General features: G+C 43.4%; 1 protein-coding gene, 1 long non-coding RNA gene and 1 pseudogene across 10 annotated transcripts in view; 1 reads left to right on the top strand and 2 right to left on the bottom strand.

Moving 5' to 3' along the window:
- Positions 1-14,832, bottom strand: part of LOC100344936 (eukaryotic initiation factor 4A-I pseudogene) — a 47,207-nt pseudogene extending 32,375 nt beyond the window's left edge.
- The window catches only part of LOC149123106 (uncharacterized), a 60,794-nt gene extending 44,954 nt beyond the window's left edge, over positions 1-15,840 (bottom strand). Inside the window, exon 1 of one of the 2 annotated variants that reach the window (XR_016217578.1) lies at positions 15,606-15,840. This is a non-coding gene — a long non-coding RNA (uncharacterized LOC149123106). The remainder of the gene's footprint in view (positions 1-15,605) is intronic. The other variant, XR_016217579.1, reaches the window with a different exon arrangement.
- The window catches only part of WDR72 (WD repeat domain 72), a 243,257-nt gene continuing 238,182 nt past the window's right edge, over positions 15,272-20,346 (top strand). For 6 of the 8 annotated variants that reach the window (XM_008268981.5, XM_089309470.1, XM_089309472.1 and 3 more), the window contains exon 1: positions 15,272-15,423. The gene's annotated coding sequence lies outside the window, so the exon portion shown is untranslated. The remainder of the gene's footprint in view (positions 15,424-20,346) is intronic. The other 2 variants (XM_089309469.1, XM_089309468.1) reach the window with 2 other exon arrangements.

Here is a 20,346-nt window from a genome sequence, read left to right as displayed (position 1 = left end):
CGTTGTGGGTGGGAGGGAAGTTATGGGGGGGAGGAAGCTATTGTAATCCATAAGCTGTACTTTGGAAATTTATGTTCATTAAATAAATAAAAAAAAACCTTCAAAAAAAAAAAAAAAAACCCAAGAAGCTGTCTGGGACGAGAGTCTTCCAAGTCTTTTCACACTAGCAGTCTGAAAGGATGCAAATGTCTTGGTCCAAAAGCCAGCAAAAAGTCTTACAGACTCTTCTTTATCTTGTCTCTAGCACCTAAAACAGCAGAAGCTCACTAATTATCTACTAACAGGAACAGCCTAGGGGCTGGCATTATGGCACAGCAGGTTGAGCCACCACCTGTGGCTGGCATTCCATATAAGCACCTGTTTGAAACCTGTTGCTCCTTCTGATGGGCCTTGGAAAGCAGCAGCAGGTGGTCCAAGTGCTTGGGCCCCTTTTCATTCCTGGATGGAGTTCCAGGCTTCTGTCCATGACCTGGCCCAGGCCAGGACATTGTGGCCATTTGGGAATTAAACCTAAGGGTAGAAGATCTCTTTCCCTCTCTCTGTGTAACTCTGCCTTTCAAATTAATAAATTATTTTTTAAAAAATGATAAGAGCCTAAACACTTCTGGATGATTGTGTCTGAATACATGGCAGAATGAGATAACCCTCAGCACCTTTGGTCTAGCAGCACAGACTAATGAGAATCAGGGCATAATGACCTCTCTGGTGACAAAGGAATTAGAAGGAACAAATTCAGGAGCAAGCGTGCTGCCAGGAAAGTAACAAGATGAAGTGAGGAGCAGAATAAACAAACTGGCTGTGAGATCCCAAAGGGCAAGGCTACATCAACTTCCCTCATGTGCCAAGTTTGTGACACCCAGGCCTGCTGGTAAACCATTTCTGGCAGTCTGTGGTGATCAAAGGGAGTTGAGCTTCTTGTTAATATTATCTCAGGAGACCTAGGCTGACCACAACGATGCATTTCACTAGATGGGATAGCCTGTAAATCAACGGACTAAGCATGCATTTTGGAGTTACACGGAGAGACATATAAATTCAGGATGAGTGTACATCACCACTCCCCCATTTCAAGAGCAGAGACACTGCAGTGAATTGAGCTCATCAGACAAATTTGGTGAAACTCTCCATGATATAGTACATGTACTTTGTCTCTATGCTTGCTACTTATCTGATGAAAAACATGTAATATTTTCAGTAGCCTCAGAGATATAATCAAGCTTCATTTGTGTTTTTCATATATTGCTGTATATGGAATCATATATATAGATCCAGAGGTGCCACCATGATTTATTATCACATTTTCAATAATTAGAGTTGCCTTATCTTTGGGGTATGAACTGGTGATGCCATGTAGCACACTGCAATGCAGGGCATTTGTAACCATTCCATTTCATCATCAATACCAAGTATAGCATTGTTGCAAGAAATCTATAGTTCTACGGCCTTGAGCAAGTGACATAAGCTCTGCAAGCTTCAACTTCCTTATTTTTAAGAGGAATTCCAATAGCAGACAGAGTTTAGTATGTGTTAGGTTTTACTCTAAACATTTCACAATGCATAACCTAATATGTAGAACTGTCCAGGGAGGCAAGTATTATTTTCATCACTATTTTACAGAACAGAAACTATGGGGCTTAGAGACAGTGAATACCCTGTTCCAAACCACACAGCTTTTAAGAAAGATAGCAGGATTCCAACTCAGACTGTCTAGCTCTGAATGCCAAGTTCTCAGTCACTGCACTGTGGCTACTTCTCATAAAGCATCAAAAGCTGTGAGAAGACATTATAGAGGAACTTAGCAAGTGCTGGAAGCACAGAGGGTTCTCTAAGATTGGTGGGCCATCTCTAGACCAAGGTTAAACCCTCAGAAAGGCAACCTGGCATAAAGGAAAGTACACAAGCTTTGGAATGAAATCATCCAGTGCATACAAACCAGTGCTTCGGCTCCCTACGTCTGTGATTCTGGGAGAAGTCACTGATCTGTGAAACTCTGCCATTTTCCTGCCTTTACAATGGAATGATCATGTCCACCTCACAGAACTGTCATGAGATCTAAACTAAGACAATTCCCATGACGCATTGAGTACAGTAATGAGAATCCATGTGTGTGGTACAGGAGAGATGGGAGGCGGCAGCTCAGCACCTCCATTCCCCATGCTATCCTCCTAATTCAACCAACCCTCTCCACTTCTACCAGCCACCCAATCCAAAAAATGTCCTCATTAAATGAATACTGAAGTCTGACCTAAAAATGCAATTGTTCCCTAAATCAGGAGAAATAAAATCACAGGCCATCAGAGTTTGAGTGACAACAATAATTTCCAAACTACTCTCATGGCTTCTATTCTTGCTCACCTGCAATGAGCAATGCTCATGACTAGATCATATGGCTACCCTGCTTTAAAACTTTACAATGACTCTATGTGTCCCTAAATACCCGAATTTTCTGTTAGGAATTAAAATCCCTGATTGAACCTGCATCTCCAGCCCTGGCAACACACCTTGGATATTCACTCAGAAATTTTTGTATCTCTCTTTGTACATCATGTAGAGAAAGATGTGAATAAAGTCTGAAGATTATATAGGTTACAATGTATTATAGCATTACATTTTGTTATACAGTATTATGTTATATAATATTTTGATAAAATAGCATCAAATACTTCCTTGTGATACTTTTTTTCCCATTTGTTTGGAAATGTATCATGAATATCTTTTAAGTCCATAATTATAGTTTACAAGATGATTTTCTTTCTATACCACAACTTAATTCACCAGACAGTCATAAACAGTGTTTACCACCATAAAAAACATGCCTCACTGAGATCATCATTGTGGCTAAAACTTCATGCAATTCTTAATTATTCTTTCAGGAAAATTTTCTATAAATGAAATTGTTGGGACAAAGAGCATAAATATTTTTGAGACTTTCAGTACAAGTTACTATCTCAAAAACACTTCACTTACATTCACTCAACCAAATCTAAAAGTGGTTACCTTCTGAGGTTGTCACCAACACTCATTAATACCATTATATTGTAGTTTTATTGATTTGATGGCCACAACAAATAAGCAAACAAAACTCCAGCCAAGATTTCATTTTAATTTGCATTTCTCTGAATATCAGTGAGATTGTGTAAGTTTTTATATATTTACTGAATACTTGAGTTCTAGCCTAAGTGCCTATTTGTTATCCTTGTCCATTTCAAAATTGGGATATTTGTCTTACTTACAGTCTTGAAAGACTTTATTTCCTTATCAGACACTTAGCTCCTATATAATCTTCTGGTCACTGTGCTTTGTGTTGAGGATAAAACAGAGGAAGATCAAATCAACTTTTACAGTCTCCTTAAGGTACTTCCTGCTTTGGTCCTGACCTAGTACAAAAGCAAATGGCCGGCCGGCGCCACGGCTCAATAGGCTAATCCTCCGCCTGCGGCGACGGCACACCAGGTTCTAGTCCCGGTCAGGGCGCCAGATTCTGTCCCGGTTGCCCCTCTTCCAGGCCAACTCTCTGCTGTGGCCCGGTAGTGCAGTGGAGGATGGCCCAAGTGCTTGGGCCCTGCACCCCATGGGAGACCAGGAGAAGCACCTGGCTCCTGGCTTCGGATCAGCGCGATGTGCTGGCCACAGCGCGAGCCGCGGTGGCCACTGTGGGGGTGAACCAATGGCAAAAGAAGACCTTTCTCTCTGTCTCTCTCACTGTCCACTCTGTCAAAAAAAAAAAAAAAAAAAAAAGCAAATGGGCAATTTCTCAGTGTTTTATTATCGAAGCATTTTAGCTACCTGATTCGTTTCAGTACTTGGTTGCTACCTTAAATGTCAATCATTTATGACGTCTTGAGTTCTGGGGTTGATGAGACTCAGGAAGGTGGTTCTCCTACTGATTTCATTTGAGCTCCCTCACACGGATGACATCAGAGAGCATTTCCTGCTAGAGGTACCTGGACGCTGAAACAAGGGGTTCCAATGCCTGGTCCTCTCGTCCTCTCCACGTCCTGCTAGGTCTCAGGGCCTCTCCTTTCCCTGTAGATTTTGCATCTGTTCTTTCATGTGCTCCCTTCAGCAATGGAGTTGGACTGCTTCCATGGTAACTCAGGACTTCACAAAGCACACAAGAGAAAGCCACCAGTCCCTCTAAAAGCCAACACACAAACAGGGACAGTTTCCCTTCTGCCGCCTTCTATTAGTGAAGCGGTCACGGAGCTGGCTGAGAGTCAGGAGAGAGAAACAATCTCCACCTCTCAGTGAAGAGTGTCAAAGAATCTGCTGCCATCCTGGATCCACCACAGAACATAATGGTTTCCACGTGTCTTGAATGTATTTTTCCAAGTTTGTCAGTAACTTCATTCACAATGGATTTGATGTGTACATTATTTTGAATTACAAATGGTAAAATTTATAAGTTTTGTCATAGTTCATTCCAGTTTCTGGCCACACACGTAAACAGGAAACAAAAAGATTATCGTGGTTTGTGTGAGGTGGGGAAGTAGATAAGTAGATAGATGGAATGTAAAGGCACTCTCATTTTCTTGTATGCTTTTACATTTTTAAAGATAACAAATGTGTATGATAACAAGAAAAATAAAGAGGAGGAGTAGGAGAAGGAAGGGGGGAATGAAAAAGTAGAGGAGGTGAAAGAAGAAGAAATATGTACAAATAAAATCTCATCACACCAAGGTTTTAAAATATTTACTAATATTTAATATGCAGAATGTTATAGTACTTTTTTAACTTCTTAATAATTAATTCATTTGGAATTTATTTTGCAAGACAAGTTAGAATATAACTTTATTTATAAGTGGTTAACTAGTAATATAAATTTGGTTATTCCTTTTGCTATTTGCAAATTTTATTAAGCACCTACCACTTTGTAGTAATCACTAATCGTATAGCACTCAAAGAAATTGATTTGGCCACTACTACCAACAAGCAAAACAAGTAAATAAATATGTAAACACAATGTTTTGTGTGCCATAAAGGAAAATATGGGAGCTATGGAGAAAACGGGGAAGGAACTAATGGCAGTAGAAATTTAGAGGCAAACAAAGGATAGAGTGGGTGTAGCATGGGGAAAGATCAGAGTGTAGGCCGGCGCCGTGGCTCAGTAGGCTAATCCTCCGCCTTGCGGCACCAGCACACCGGGTTCTAGTGCCGGTCAGGGCACTGGATTCTGTCCCGGCTGCCCTTCTTCCAGGCCAGCTCTCTGCTGTGGCCCGGGAGTGCAGTGGAGGATGGCCCAAGTTCTTGGGCCCTGCACCCCATGGGAGACCGGGATAAACACCTGGCTCCTGGCTTCGGATCAGTGCGGTGCGGTGATGGAAAGTGATCTGAGTACTTCCGATGTGAGAGGCTGGAGGAAGCGTGTATTATGCATCGAATGGGCTGGATTCATTTAAAGTGACCAACACAAATGAAACAACTTATTGCAATGACAATTCAGGTTTAACCTCACAAAAGGATGTCATGGTCAAAAATGACTGAAAGCTATGCAAAATTAAACACCTGCAACTTCTACAGCATATTTTGCCCTGTTATTTGTGCATTTTCTCTTTCATTAAATCAGGTAAAATAATGCGTGAAAGTCTGTTGGAGAAGCACAATCCAAATGGAAGCCATTGTTAATGTTATCTATTGGAGTTCAGTCCTAGTTCTTGAATTGATTTACTCGGGATAACAAATACAGTGCTAGGATAGAAACCACAGACCACTTTGCTCCTTGACCCTCTCTGGGCTATTAATATAATTAAGTTCTGAGAATTAACTCCCCTTCGTGTCAGGGTGTGCTAAAATCTAAAGGACAGTTTTTCTTCTGAAAGCTTCCATTTGCCGATGATTAAGTACAGAGTGTCACAGTCATTTATATAGACAGCTGGGAAGAACCCACAAGGAGACTACAAGATTGAGACTGTATCTGGGTCATTCATTTGATAACACTGTCTCAGGCAATTAGTCCCCTCTTGCACGAAGCATTTAGAGAATGGAAAATAATGAGATTTTGTCACTGTTGTAGTCACAGCTTCAAATTGTTCAATATTCACTTTTTTAAGTCCCAGAATTTGATCATTTCAGAAAACATTGAGTTGTCTTTTCTCATTTTGTTTTCAACATAGGCACTTACAAAACATGAAGAAGAAACGTATTTGACCTTGAAATTGGGTGCTAGAAAAATAGCCTGTCTAAATGTTACTTTTCACCTAAAATATTATATTATAGGGCTGCTCAATGGCACAGTTATAATCAAGAATCTGCCACCATTTTTTTTCACTCCTAAGTTACAGAAGCTTATAACTTCTTTAAAAGTCAGTCCAAGGATTTTCAATCCTACTGCCATTTCAGAAAATAACACACACATACATACACACACAAAAATATTGGTTAGTGTCCAAAAAATTTTCACTTTCTGATGCAAATGTTTTTTTCCAAATCTGTGTTTACACAAATGTTAAGTCCTGGATTTGAGTAATGAATGAAAACTTACTAGCGTGATCTGAGTTTTCACTGAGATAAACCATGGGAGAAGACAGGGAAGGCAGGGGCCAGGGAGGTTCATATTTGGACCCACCTTTGTTATAATGAAATGCACAACCTTGAATACAGCCTTAACTTCTTTTTTTTTTCCTAAGGAACATTGCCAACTCTCTTTTTTTATTTTTTAAAGATTTATTTGAAAGTCAGAGTTACACAGAGAGAGGAGAGGTAGAGAGAGATAGAGGTCTTCCATCTGATGGTTCATTCCCCAACTGGCCACAAAAGTCGGAGCTACGCTGATCCGAAGCCAAGAGCCGGGAACTTCTTCCAGGTCTCCCACATGGGTGCAGGGGCCCAAGGACTTGGGCCATCTTCTACTGCTTTCCCAGGCCACAGCAGAGAGCTGGATCAGAAGAGGGGCAGCTGGGACTAGAACCGGGGCCCACATGGGCGCTTCAGGCCAGGGCCTTAACTCACTGTGCCACAGCACTGGCCCCCAGGCCTTAACTTCTTAAGGCCCCTTTTCACTTAGATAAAATATGGTTTTGGACTTAACAAGGCTTAAAATTCTTTAATTCTCAGTCACGGTCATAGCTGAATAGCATAAACATTTTAAATCCTGCCATTCCCTCCCTGATGACCATTCAAAAGGACAATTTTTTGAGTCTCTTCAAGTTTTTGCTATTATCAGTTATCAATCATTGCTTCCATAGTTCATAGTTATGAGTTAGGGGAGAGTAACTAGTAAAAGCGTACACATGAAATGCCAACAATAAGTGCTCAAGTCATTTTATCCATCACTGGTTCTAGGTTTATTTTTAAAAAATGTCTTTGTCTATTTGAAAAGCAGAACAACAGCAAGAGTGGGAGGGAGGGAGGGAGGGAGGGAGGGAGGGAGGGAGGGAGGGTGATTCTGAGAGATTTTCCATCCGCTGGATGGACACAACAGCCAGGTCTGCTTCAGGCTAAATAAAGCCAGGAGCAAGGAGCTCCTTCCTGGTCTTCCACAAGGGTGGCAGAGGTCCAGCTTCTTGGGCCATCTTCCAGTGCTTTCCGAGACTCATTAGCAGGGAGCTGGGCTGATCTTCCAATTTTCTTAACCTCTCTTATTGTCAATCTTTTTGTCTCTTTTCTGAATTTACTTTCCTGAAGAATTCCCTTAAGTTCATTTTTTTCAGTTGTTTCAATTTTAAAATAAGTCTGATTTTAAGGATTCAACTTCTCCTCCTCCAGAGAATGTTACTTTCTTTTAAAAAATTTTACTTATTCACTTATTTATTTAAGAGGTAGAGTGACAAGGAGAGAGAGGAAGAGAGAGAAAGAGAAAGAAATATTTCCTCTATTGGTTAACTTGCCAATAACTGGGGCCAGGACAAACCAAAGCCAGGGGTCAGGTACTCCATGTGGGTCCCCATGTGGGTGTCAGGAACCCAAGTACTTGGCTGTAATACGCTACCTCCCAGGATCCCTAACAGGAAGCTGGATCAGAAGCAGAGGTAAGACTCAGCCCAAGCACTCCATCATGAGAAGTGGGTATCCCTAGCAGCAGCTTAACCTCCTGTGCCACAACACCTGCCCCTACTTTCTTACTTGACATTTTCTGCTCCCTGAGTTATCTATTTTTCCTTCCTTTTCTCTTTTCTAAAGGCTATGTTTTAAACCCTTTCATGTTAGAATTATTCATAATTCTGGTAATTCTTGATTTTTTATCAAAATGTTAAGGTATCAAAAACTAAGTGGGCTATCTGTAAGGCAGAATTTAGCAAGCACAGACCTTCATAATCAGAGGAACACTCACATATTTACACGAGGGAGTTGCAAATGTCATGTCCCCTACCCCATGCTACAGTCATTTAAATTTCTTTGGAGAAAATGTCTCCAGTGCCTGAATGCCTTGTTGTCAGCATCCTTATAGCTGATGGCATTAGAGACCTAAGGTCCCTGTTGAGTATGCAGACTTTGTCCTGTATGCCCTCATCAATGAGGCAGAGTCTGGAGTCTTTCTGCTCATTTTGTTGGAATGAGCTGGGATGGGCAGACAGGTAAACAAGCTTCATAATAATTTTACTGTGGATGGAAACGGAGCTCTAGGAGAACATTAGGGGTGAGTGAGAATGATTATTTTTTCCTGAGGTTTCAGAAGAGCCTGAACAAAAAAGTCATCACTAAATCGGGGTTTTGAAGCAAGATTAAAATGGGTGGGTGGCAAGGATGGACACAGAAGCACCTGCAGAAAATAGTATCTGTGTAAAACCAAGAAAGCTTGGAAGAGCACCACCCATTTCTACAGCAATAAGTTCAGTGGCATATGTTGTCATTTAATACATGAATCAGGACAGAGAACCAGACCATTGTCTGGCTTTTTTAAAAAAAAAACAATTATTACAAGTTATTTTAAGTATCTAAGCCCATTGTATCTTAAATTCTAAATTTAAATGTCAGTTTGTTTCCCTAGCTGGATCTGTACTATTTAAAATATTCCCATTCTATCAGTTGCTATTTGTATGTGATTACTTTTCATTTAGCACCTCTGGTCCTCAATTTGTTCATCTACGAACTGCAGATACTGTCTGCCTCTATCAGTCAGGGTTTTTAGATGTGTGCAAGAGAAAGCAACACTTGTTAACCTAAAAGATTTTATAAGAGGACATTAGATTTCTCTAAGGAACTGGAAAACTACGTTTAGAAGTTAGGCAGCCATGATGAAGTCCAAAATCATTGATAACGCAGAACTGGTGCCATGGAGACATCACTGCCACCTTCTAGGTGCCGGCCGCAGAGTCTGTTTCTCTGATGCTCTGCTAGTGGTCCTGGGGTGCAGTCCTTAGAAATGTAAGCCACTTCCCTCACAAGAAGGCATTTTGCTTGAGGCCAGAGTCTAGTGGGCAGATCCTAGACCATGTGTTCATGTCCCATGCACAGTGCATACTGAATAGTAAGCACCGGTGCCGTTTTACAGCTTGTCCAAAGTTAAAGGAGCTCTACCCCATAACGGGGTGTGGAGGTTTTCCTGAACATAAGAAACTGGGGCAAACACTGGAGAGTCGACAAGAATGACCAGTACCTACAGAGTTTCGATTACAAAAAGGTTTTTGGTAGCTACACAAGACATTACAATGTGGAAAACTGAAAATGCCAGATACCGTCACTATTGTCACTGTTGGGACATCAACACTGGGGAGGGTTCTTGACTAAAAGTTACCCCAGAACCTAGTGGCTTAAGAACAACACACATTGATGACCGCACAACATCCAAGGCTCAGGGGTTCAGGAGTGGCTGAGAGATGTGCTTCTGGTGCAGGCTTTCTCAGAGGTTGCCATCTCAACACCAGCAGAGACTGACAGCCCAACTGCTGTGAGAGGATCTGCTGGCAAGAGGACACCTCACACAGAGACCTCGGTTCCTAGACAGCTATTGCAAAGGAGCTTCTGCCTAACATGGAGCCTCCTGCATTCCTTCACAGCATGCCTCGGAGCTTTCCACAGACCCAGTGAGACAAGAGCAAGAACAAGATGAAAGTGCCAGTGTCATTTTGTGGTTAACAGTTAACGGTTACGTCCCATCATTTCTACCACATTCTATTTGTCCAAAGAAGCTACTGTCTACAGCTTACACTGAAGGGAAGTGAATTTCAGGTTCCACCAAAAGGGGGTATATAAAAAAATTTTTAAACATGTATTAAACCACCACAAGTTATTTTTTGTTATTTCCCAAATTGGCCACACTAATTTCCCTAGGCATTGTGTCTAGTCATTTTTGTATGCTAATATGCAAGAACAGTTACTCTGATTTGAATTCAAATTAGCATAATACCCTACAGGGAAGTTAATTATAGCAAGCAAAAATCTTCCAGGGCTTAAAAAATAGAGACTCACAATGGAGAGCATCTTATAAGCAAAGAAACATATTTTAACTGTAAAGGAAATACTTGTCCCTATGTTCAAACCTGAATCCTATAATACAGAGATTAACAGGTTGCAAAGTCAGACATCGTCTAGTTAATCACTATCAAGGCCTTCTTCTGAGAGTATAATCACCATCAAGAGACACAAACTTAAATGCATTCATGGGCCAGGTAGTACAAATAGGTGCAAACTACGGGAAATGGTGAGGTCTTGGACATTCAAATGCAGTTGAAAAACAACAGTAACACCACCAGCAGCCCAGCCAAAATACCTCCAAGTGCCCAGTCTGGCTCTCAGCTGCCAGTGTGCTCCCCCTGTTGGAATGCATATGCTCTGATTTGCGCTTCCATGGGAGAAATGAGGATTTGAGGAACTAGTAAGTTAAAGGATTCTTGTTTCCCTTTCAGTCCACCCTTCCATCCTGCCCTGCAGTTAACCACACATCCCCTCAAGAGGTCTCCAGAGAGAGGCAGGCAAGCTTTCTTTATCCCCCCCCATCCTTGGCACATACACACTACTCCCGCCCAAGGCAGTGGGTCTCGTGTGCACACACTCTGGGGCACTGGGATTCCCTCAAGAGGGTATCCTTACAGGTTCATTACTCAGGCTGATTTTGATAGTGTTGTGTTGACTCTGTTCCTACCTCTGTCTCAACAGTAAGAAAATTCATATATTGAAAAGAAGGCAAAATATATACAAGGCTTTCCAAAAACACTGATCTTTTGGTATCATTGGTACCGATATGTGAGACTGTGTTCCCCTCTGTATTATTAATATTCTGTTATTAAAAGAAATGTCCTTTCAGAAATGTCACTTTAGTACCTCTGTTTTATTTAAGCTGCTTTTGGGGCAGAAATGCCCTTTCAGAAATGTCACTTTAGTACCTCTGTTTTATTTAAGCTGCTTTTGGGGCAAATATTTGGCCCTGTGATGAGGACATCCACATCCCTGGCTCCTGACCCCAAGTTCCTGCTAATGCAGACTCTAGAAGTTCCCACATGGCAGATCTGGATTAGGTTCTGGCTTCTGATTCCAGTCTTTGCTCAGCCTTAGTTGCTGAAGTCATTTGGGAAGTGAAACAGTAGATGGGAACGTGCTTGTCTGTTTCTGGCTATTTCTGCCTTTCAAGTAAATAAATATAATTTTAAAAATAATCATTTTACTTCTTCCTGAATGGCAACTCTAGATGAGCTTTTAAAGCCTCTTCTCAGTCCAAAAATTAAGACCAAGAAGAAATAAGGAGGCATAGGTGGCAATTGCACTTAGGGAACCTTCAGCCAGTATTTTGTCCACTATTTAAAAAATAATTACTGAGAAAGAAAATGGGATAATGAGCAAAGAGACACAGTACTTGCTCTCATGGAGTTAGCAATCAACCTAGTACATCAAATAGCAGACACTGGAATTATGGCTATCACTAGTATAAAAATGTACAAACTTGCTTTCATACACTAGAAGAAGCAATTACTCTAATTCTTGGAAATCAAAATGGAAGTTTGCACTGATAGACATTAAAAGTAGGGATAAATTTTGACTTGGCAACTATACTTTTGGAAATCTATCTTAATAAAATATTCAACACAGTATGTCTTAGTTAAAAATCAGGAAAAAGTACCAAGTAAATTATGAAAACTATACTTGGTAGTCTATTATGAAGCTATTAAAAATGATGGTTATAGGGGCTGGCGCTGTGGTGTGTCAGAGTCCTGCAGCACCAACACCCCATATGGGCACCACTTTGAGTCCCAGCTGCTCCACTTCTGATCCAGCTCTCTGTTAATGTGCCTGGGAAAGCAGTGGAGAATGGCCCCAGTCCTTGGGCCCCTGCATCCACATGGGAGACCTGGAAGAAGCTGCTGGCTCCTGGCTTCAGATAGGCTCAGTTGTGGCCATCTGGGGAGTGAACCAACAGATTGAACACCTCTCTCTACACGTCTCGGTCTCTCTCTAAACTCTGTCCTTCAAATAAATAAAATACACCTTTTAAAAAATGAGCTTATTAAAAAATATGGTTTTGAAGACAACATAGCAATAAAATTCTTATAACATTATAGGGAAAGGATATAAACTACATATATTTTTATGAAGATGTAAAATTATTTTAAACAGTCTTAAGAAAGAAATACATTATGAAATGTGTAGATAACAATAGTCATTTTAGATTGGTATGGTATGGTCTAGGATATATATATATTTTAAAGATTTATTTATCTACTTGGATGTCAGAGTTACACAGAGAGAGGAGAGGCAGAGAGACAGAGAGGTCCTCCATCCAATGGTTCACTCCCCAGATGGCAGCATCGGCCAGAGCTGCACCAATCCCAAAGCCAGGAGCCAGGAGCTTCTTCCGGGTCTCACACATGGGTGCAGGGACCCAAGGGCTTGCACCATCTTCTACTGCTTTCCCAGGCACTAGCAGAGAGCTGGATCGGAAGTGGAGCAGCCGGGTCTCGAACCAGTGCCCATATGGGATGCTGGCAATGCAGGAGGCGGCTTTACCCATTATGCCACAGTACCGGCCCCCTTTTTTTTAAAGGTCTTTTTCTTTTTTATATTTATTTTAATGTAGTTAACTATTAGTAAATAAGTTTATGCCAAAAATGCAGCCAAGTGAGCTCTTCTTAAAGAATCTAGGGAAATTATGAATTTTCATCTGTACAGGTAAGAAATCATAATGCACATGATATAGTTTGTACTTTAGAATTACAGGACTTTTTCAGTTATAATATCGAATAACAGATGAATCAGAAAGTGGGGGTGGGGGAGAGAGGGGGGAGTAGGACATGATTATTGCAACCAGGACCTGCTGTAACAGGACCAGAAAAATGTATACAGGTCAGTGCCTGATCAAACACCCTTATTCACAGTGTGAATAAGGAGCTTACAGAAATGAGCCCTTAGGGCCTCTTTTTCACCTCATAAACCAGGAATGGTAACTGTTCTGAGTCTGTTAATAGAAACAGCAATGCATGAGCAGGATGTTTTAACAATGAGGTAGGTAAGTCATTCTGTCAGCTGCAACCTACTGACCAAACCCAGATCTGGTGATTCTGTTTCTGAATTCTTAATTCTGGAATGCAAAGGAAGCTTGCTCTATTTAACCCAACGTCTCCATTTTACAGACAAGACTTTGTGACAGATCCACATTATGACTTCAGTACATTCTAGGAATTCTTGTTTGGGATCATTTTCCTTCATAAACAATATTTAAGAATTCATTTTATAATGTCAAATAAGAGAATCAGGAGAGAAGAGGCTTTATTCTAAAGGGTTATGGCAAAATGAGAGACCATTATGTTTCGATACTGAGATCTGCAGGCCTCCCAAAGATTATGCAGGAAAGGTCTTTTTTGGGGAGAAATAAACAAAGTGGAACAGTACAAGCATGGAGAAGTTGGATGAGCTAGGGTGGCCAATCAGTAGGAGAAAGCTTTATCGTGAGGTCGGTCTACTCTGAGGAGGGGCTGTTATGGAAGGCTTAAAGGAAGGCTCAGCCCAAGGCTAGTTAAGGGCCTGGAGGAGGACAGCAGTCTAACTCAAGTTTGGTCAAGTCAAGGAAGCAGGTGTTTGGTCCAGAGTGCTCAAGGGGTTCAAGCAGTTCAGCCATCGCTTATGATGCACTGAAAGGGAATTTGGAGCATCTATGACCTGCCTTGTCATAGACAAACAAGAGTGGTGGCAGGAAGTCTTAAATAAGCCAGGTGGTTCCTTGCAGTAGGGTCTTTCTCGAACACAAAAGGGTGAGAGGGTTTCTTTAACTCTTGCTGTTTTCCAAGGTCACCGGCCTCAGATAGGGTTCAACAATGTCAACCGTATTGTTATAAAAATAAGGTAATAGTCCATTCTCACAAATTTTCTTTGACCTCAGAGTCCCCCACCCCACTCTGTTCCATTTCTGCGTGCCCTAAGCCCGGCAGTGGTCTGAGTCTCTGAGGGGTTTTGGTCTGTTAAGAGCTGTATGCTAGTTATGGTAGAGCTCAAACAAGAGCAGCCTTGTCTACACCTCTTCCCACACCTGTGGCTCTAACAAGACTGCTGAAGGCTCTGCTCAAGAGGTCGCATGGGGGAATGAGGGCATGAATGGGGGTGTCTACTTTAACCTAAAATCCTACAGCCTTGGAAGGTAAGGATGGGCGAGGGCAGCTCCTTGGGTGCCTCCGGCTGGAGAAACCGGATCCGTTGACCGCTGCATGCATTTCCTCACTCTGCCCTTAGCGTCTCTGCTTTTACAGAGCTTAAAGGCAAGCCGTCTCACATGCTGTGAAGAGGAAGCCAAGCACCTGAATGGGGGAACTGAGGTTCCAGAGGGACCCAGCCTGAGAACAGGCTCCGATCATGCAGACGCTGAGTGGCTGTTCCAGTCAGAAAGGTGACCTTTGACCTCAAAGGACAGCTAAGCCGCCTCATCCGACTTGGGCCAGGCTCAGTGTCCTTGGTATCTGGGACGCCAGTCATTAGCGTAGGAGGAGCTACAGTCTCTCCGACCAGCTTCCAGCAGTCTTAGGAACCACCACCTGGGCGCCCACAGGTTAGGACAGTAAAGTCACTGTGCAACCTAGTCAAGCAAGCAGTCTCTCCCGGTTTTCCAAGTCATGGTACCTGGTCCACCCACGGCGGGTCAGCGTGCTGGCTTTCTGTGGAATCGTATCCACTCTTAATACTTGGGGTCTCGATGCAGGGGGCAGTCGTGAGGAGAACTTCCTCCCAACCCCCTTTTCAAGGAGCCCCGGTCTCCCAGGGCTCGCCAGTGCCCGGGATTAAGAGCTCACGCCCCTTGGTTCTCTCTGCGGCTCTGAGAGGACTGGGCCCTCGCAGGCTGCTGGCGGCCGGTGCTAGCGGCGGCCACGAGCTAGGGAGGGAAGGAGGTGGGGGGAGAGTAGCTGGCCGCGAGCGGCGTGCCTGGGGTCGGCGGGGGCCGGCGCGGGCCGGGCGGGGTCCCGCGAGGCGGGGCGGAGTGGGGCGGGGCAGAGCTTAAGAGGCCACCTGCTGCTCCGCCGCCCGCCGCCCGGCTGCAGGTCCCCTCTGCTCTCGAGCTCCGCGGCTCCGGTAAGGCGAGCGGCCCCGGGAACTTGGCTCCCGCAGCCCCCTAGTCCCGGCCAGGGCGGCGCGGGGCTGTTTGGCGGCTTCTCGCCTCCGAGCCCCGCGCGGGAGGGGTCGCTGGCGGGGCAGGCGTGCGGGTTCTGAGGGGGCGGGGGAGGGAGGTGGGCGCGCGCAGCGGTCGCTCTAACCTCTACCTCCTGCTCCGAGTTCCTGAAGGTGGCCAGTTTCTCTCGAGTCCTTTGCCGCGCCGCGCCCCTGTCCCACTGCTCCTTGGTGGTGCGGGTGTGTGTGTGGCTCTGGGGGTGTCGAAGTCTTCCTGTCTGTGGCACTGGGACAGGGCTGGTGGGTGGGCAGGGGAAGGCCCTGCCTTTCACTCGGGACACGTTCCTAGGACTCGGCAGGTGTACCTGCCTGGAACCTGAGGCTGTTGAATTAACCTTTTAGACCGAGTTAAGCAGCAGGGTCCACTGCGGACGTGCGCGGGCTCGGGCGCAGGTGTGACAGCTTGAGGCTGTGGGGCGGGAGACTTGGCCTCGGGCGCTCCTGCAGCTGTGGCCAGTGCTGTGGGCATTCTCATTCATTATGGCTTATTTATTTATTTTTTAGTTCATATTTCCCAACAGTCCACTCTGGTTTGTTCCACAGCTGAACTTTGACTTGCTCTTTCCCCTTGCTTCTTCAGTTCAAGGTCAGCTAGGGCAGACTGGGTCCCCTGTGTGAATACTTCTACCCAAAGAAAGTGTTTAGAATCCTGTGGTCCCCCCACCTCTTTCATTCCTTCACCCCCTCCACTCCAGCCCAGGCACACTGGGGCCGGTTGCCCTCTCCCCTGCTTAATTCCGCTTCTTAGGACCAGGAGGGAAGAAAGTAAGCACTTGAGGTTCCTTCTGTCTTGTGGCCTTTGGGTAAACAGTGCTTGTTCCTTAGCCGCCTCTTAGTTCCTTCAGTGTTGAAATGTGCCAATGATGTTTTCTGTAAAGAATGCTGAAGGAGGAAGGGAAACTGTCCTTGAAGCAGTGCTAGCAAAGCAATTATTTCTTAAAGCCATAAAGATTGCTACTGTCTTTTTTAAAAAGATTTTATTTATTTGAAAGGCAGACTTTATATGTGTATTTATGCACAAATACGTACATTGATATTTATATTTAAAGAGAGAGAGAGAACTAGAGAGATTTTTCATCTGCTACTTTACTCCCCAAATGCCCCAAACTGCTGGACTGGGCTGGGCTGGGCTAGGCTGAAGCCAGGAGCCTGGAACACTAACCCCATCTCCCACGTGCGTGCAGGGGCCGAAGTACTGGGAGCCATCTTCTGCTTTCCCAGGTGCATTAACAGGGAACTGGCTAAGAAGCGGAGCAGCTGGGACTCCAACTGGTGCTCTTTTGGGATGACATGTCTCAGGCAGCGGCATAACTCACTGGGCCCCAAGACTGGCCCCTGAGACTGTCTTTTAAGTTCCAATGTTTCTACCTCTGTTGGGAAAGATGTTTTAAAATTATAATTCATTTATAATTATAAATTATTTATAAATTTATTATAATTAAAATTTATTAAGAAAATGTCATATTAAGCTTCTTATCAAAGGAGTAGAAATCCAAAACTAGCTTAAACAGCCTGCTGGAACAGAAGAGTGCATTTTATTTATGAAAAGGCTTCACAGAACCCAGGAAATAATGGTCTGAGGAATATTTCAACATGTCAAGGTTGCTGCATATTCAGATCTCTTTCTGGCTTGACAATTCACATTCTGTTATATAATTACCACATTAGTAATAATGCTGTTTAATAATGGTGCTTATGATACAAAGCATCTCTAGTTAATAATTCTGTCCTTGCATCATTAAAGGGCATCTCTCTGGAGCTCTACTTGGTAAAGATGTTTATTTTTCTTCCTAGTTGCTTACAATTTTCAGATGCAGTTCTCTTGGCTGAACTGAAGGCAGGGAGATACGGTGGGGACCTGGACTGAAACTACTTCCCTGTGTCCTGAGTTCAAGACCTAGATCAGCTTTGAAGTCCTGATAAGTCTTCTAATTAACTTGAGTCCCACAACCCCCTTACTGATGAATGCCATTTTTATCTTCAAAATCAAGGAAACTCTCCAAATTCCTTACAAAAAAAAAAATAAAATAAAAAACCATACACAAATCCTCATTTTTAGAGCTTGGTGTCATTGCTCCAGAGAAATGTTGATTCTAGAGTTTGCTTCCTCTTGTAGACAGTTCCCACGCTGCTGGACACCACCTGCCCACCCGAGCAGTGTGGAGCAGTGGTTGAAATGGTGAGTTGTGGACACTGCCGGGTTGGACTCTGCTTTCCGGTGCCAACCTCAGGCAGGTGATTGACATTTTCCAAGCTTCCTTTTCCTTGTGTTCATCACATAGATGATCCTGATGCCCAGGGACGTGATGAAGATCAGATCAAGTGAGGTTCCTAGTGCCAGCCTCATGGTGTCTAACTTAATAAAAAGTCCCACAATAGCAGTAGTTGTCAACATCTTCCTCTTTTTCTATTAACAAGATGGACTTAACTCAGATAGTTACAAGAACCTACACACAAATGTTTTAAAAAACACTTGGGATGAGGGAATTATGACCCACTGAGCAAATTAATTGTAGGATTCATTGACATTATGGTCTTTGAGTTAGGAGCTGATATGGTTGTAGGCTGTTTAAATAGAAACTAGAATGTATATCTGTAGCCAAGGTTGATTTACCCCATCTTCCTTTTGTACTTTGTGTAGACATCACAGTTAGATGGTGAAGAGAAACATTTATAAACTTAATTTTCTGAGGAAGCAGCTGTGTCGTTTTCCTTCATAGTGAATACATTAATTCTTTGACTCTCATCAAGTCTTTTTTGATCTCTTGTTATAAGACAGTACTTCAAAAAGTTCATGGGAAAAGTGGAATTAAAGATGTTTATTTCTGGGGCTGGGGCTGTGGTATAGCAGGTAAAGCCATTGCCTGCAGTGTCGGCATCCCGCATGGGTGTCAGGTCAAGTCTCAGCTGTTCCACTTCTGATCCAGCTCTCTCTGCTATGGCTTGGGAAACCAGTAGAAGGTGGCCCAAGTCCTTGGGCCCCTGCGCCCGTGTGGGAAACCCTGGAGAAGCTCCTGGCTTCGGATCGGCCCAGCTCTGGCCATTTGGCGAGTGAACCAGCAGATGGAAACCTTTCTGTCTCTTTCTCTCGCGGTAACTCTACCGCTCAAATAAATAAACATCTTTAAAAAAGACATTTATTTCAATGCAAAAGTTCTTGACACCTAGGCTTTTCATAGTAAGTATTTTTCATGAGCTTTTTAAAAACCCTCATATGAAAAAGTCTCTGCCAGCTGATTGGAAGAAGGAAAAGAACATGTGTGTCTGCCACCTAAGCATTCCTGGCACAGTGAGGAGCAATTAGAGTGGTAGGTGCTCTGATTGAGGTAGTAGAGTGAGGCAGGTGTTTGACTCAGTGGCTAAGACCCCAGCATCCGGTATCACAGCACCTGTTGCTAGTCCTGCTTCCTCAACTTCCAATTCAGCTTCCTGCTAGTGTGCACCCTGGGAGGCAGCAGGTGATGGCTCAAATACTTGGTCCCTGTCATCCATGGGGGGCACCCAGATTGGGTTTCAGGATGTTGGCTAAATGTGGGCATTTGGATAGTGAATCCCCAGATGGAAGAGCTCTCTATTATTCCTCTCTTTCTCTTTCTGTCCCTCCCTTCCTTCTCTGCCTTTCCAATAAAGTGAAAATAAATATGAAAGAAAAGTGAAGGATTATATTTGAGCAGTCCTAAATATGAACTATAAAAGGATCAAAGGAGTTAAAATTTAGTTCCAATCTTGAAGATTCCAGTTGTGTAGTGTTCATCAGGTAGAAACACTGAAAGCATCCCGGGTTAAGGCAAAAGTTTGTGTGAAGATATACCAGCATAGAGAACATGACAAATAAAAACCTTGGCAAGCTGTCTCTGAGCTGTCCCATCCTTTCCTGGCTACAGGACCTTGATAACCTACCTTGGAGATGTAGTTTCCTCACAGGTAAAATGGGATCTTAGTATTCTTTTACATTGTTGGTTGCTAATAGTTTCTTCATGTCCATGCTGTCAGGATGTCTGTCTTGCAACATTGTTGGAGGACTTAGTTGTGTAGAAAAGGTTAGTCTGCTTGATGCACAGTAGGTGCTCAACCAGTGTGGTGCCCTGCATTCTTTCTGGTTAGAGACAGAGCTGCCACTCTAATCCAGCCTGGAGTATAGATGGCATTTGTGATTTCTATGCCCATTAGAAAAAGCAGATCAAGAAGTGTTTTAACTGTTTTCATTGCTTAGAATGAAACATGAGCAGGGCCAGCGTTATGGCAGAGTGGGTTTAGCCACTGCCTGTGACATCAGCATCCCATATGAGTACCAGTTCCAGTCCTGAGTGCTCCACTTCTGATCTAGCTCCCTGCTAATGCCCCTGGGGAAGCAGATGATGATGTTCCAAATACTTGGCACCCTGTACCCCACATGGGAGATGGGAATGGAGTTCCTGGCTCCTGGGTTTTACCAGGGCCATTGCAGCCATTTGGGGAGTGAACCAGTGATGGAACATCTCTCTGTCTCTCTCTCTCTGCCTCTGTCTATGCCTTTCAAATCAATAAATCTTAAAAGAATGAAACTTGAGCTTTTATCTGTATACACTTACCACCATTCTCTCCCAACCACTACAAGCTTCTTTTCAACTAGGACTGTAGAGTTAGCTTATGCCTTGGAGCTAGGCTCTTCTGAAAGGAGCTCAGCCCACTTGGAATGCTCTTGTTGGAAGAGGCCCACATTCCTACATCTGCAAGATAGTTTCTCCACCCATTTTAGGCCATGGGTCCTGCTCCAGTCATTGCTTCAGTCTTAGCTATTGAAATGAGTCAAAGGCGGAAAAAATGATTTGCAAAGTATATTGAAGT

This window comes from Oryctolagus cuniculus, chromosome 12 (genome assembly GCF_051225735.1).
Source record: "Oryctolagus cuniculus isolate XC-2025 breed Fujian yellow rabbit chromosome 12, ASM5122573v1, whole genome shotgun sequence".
NCBI lineage: Eukaryota > Metazoa > Chordata > Mammalia > Lagomorpha > Leporidae > Oryctolagus > Oryctolagus cuniculus.
This window is presented reverse-complemented; position numbering and strand designations above follow the sequence as displayed.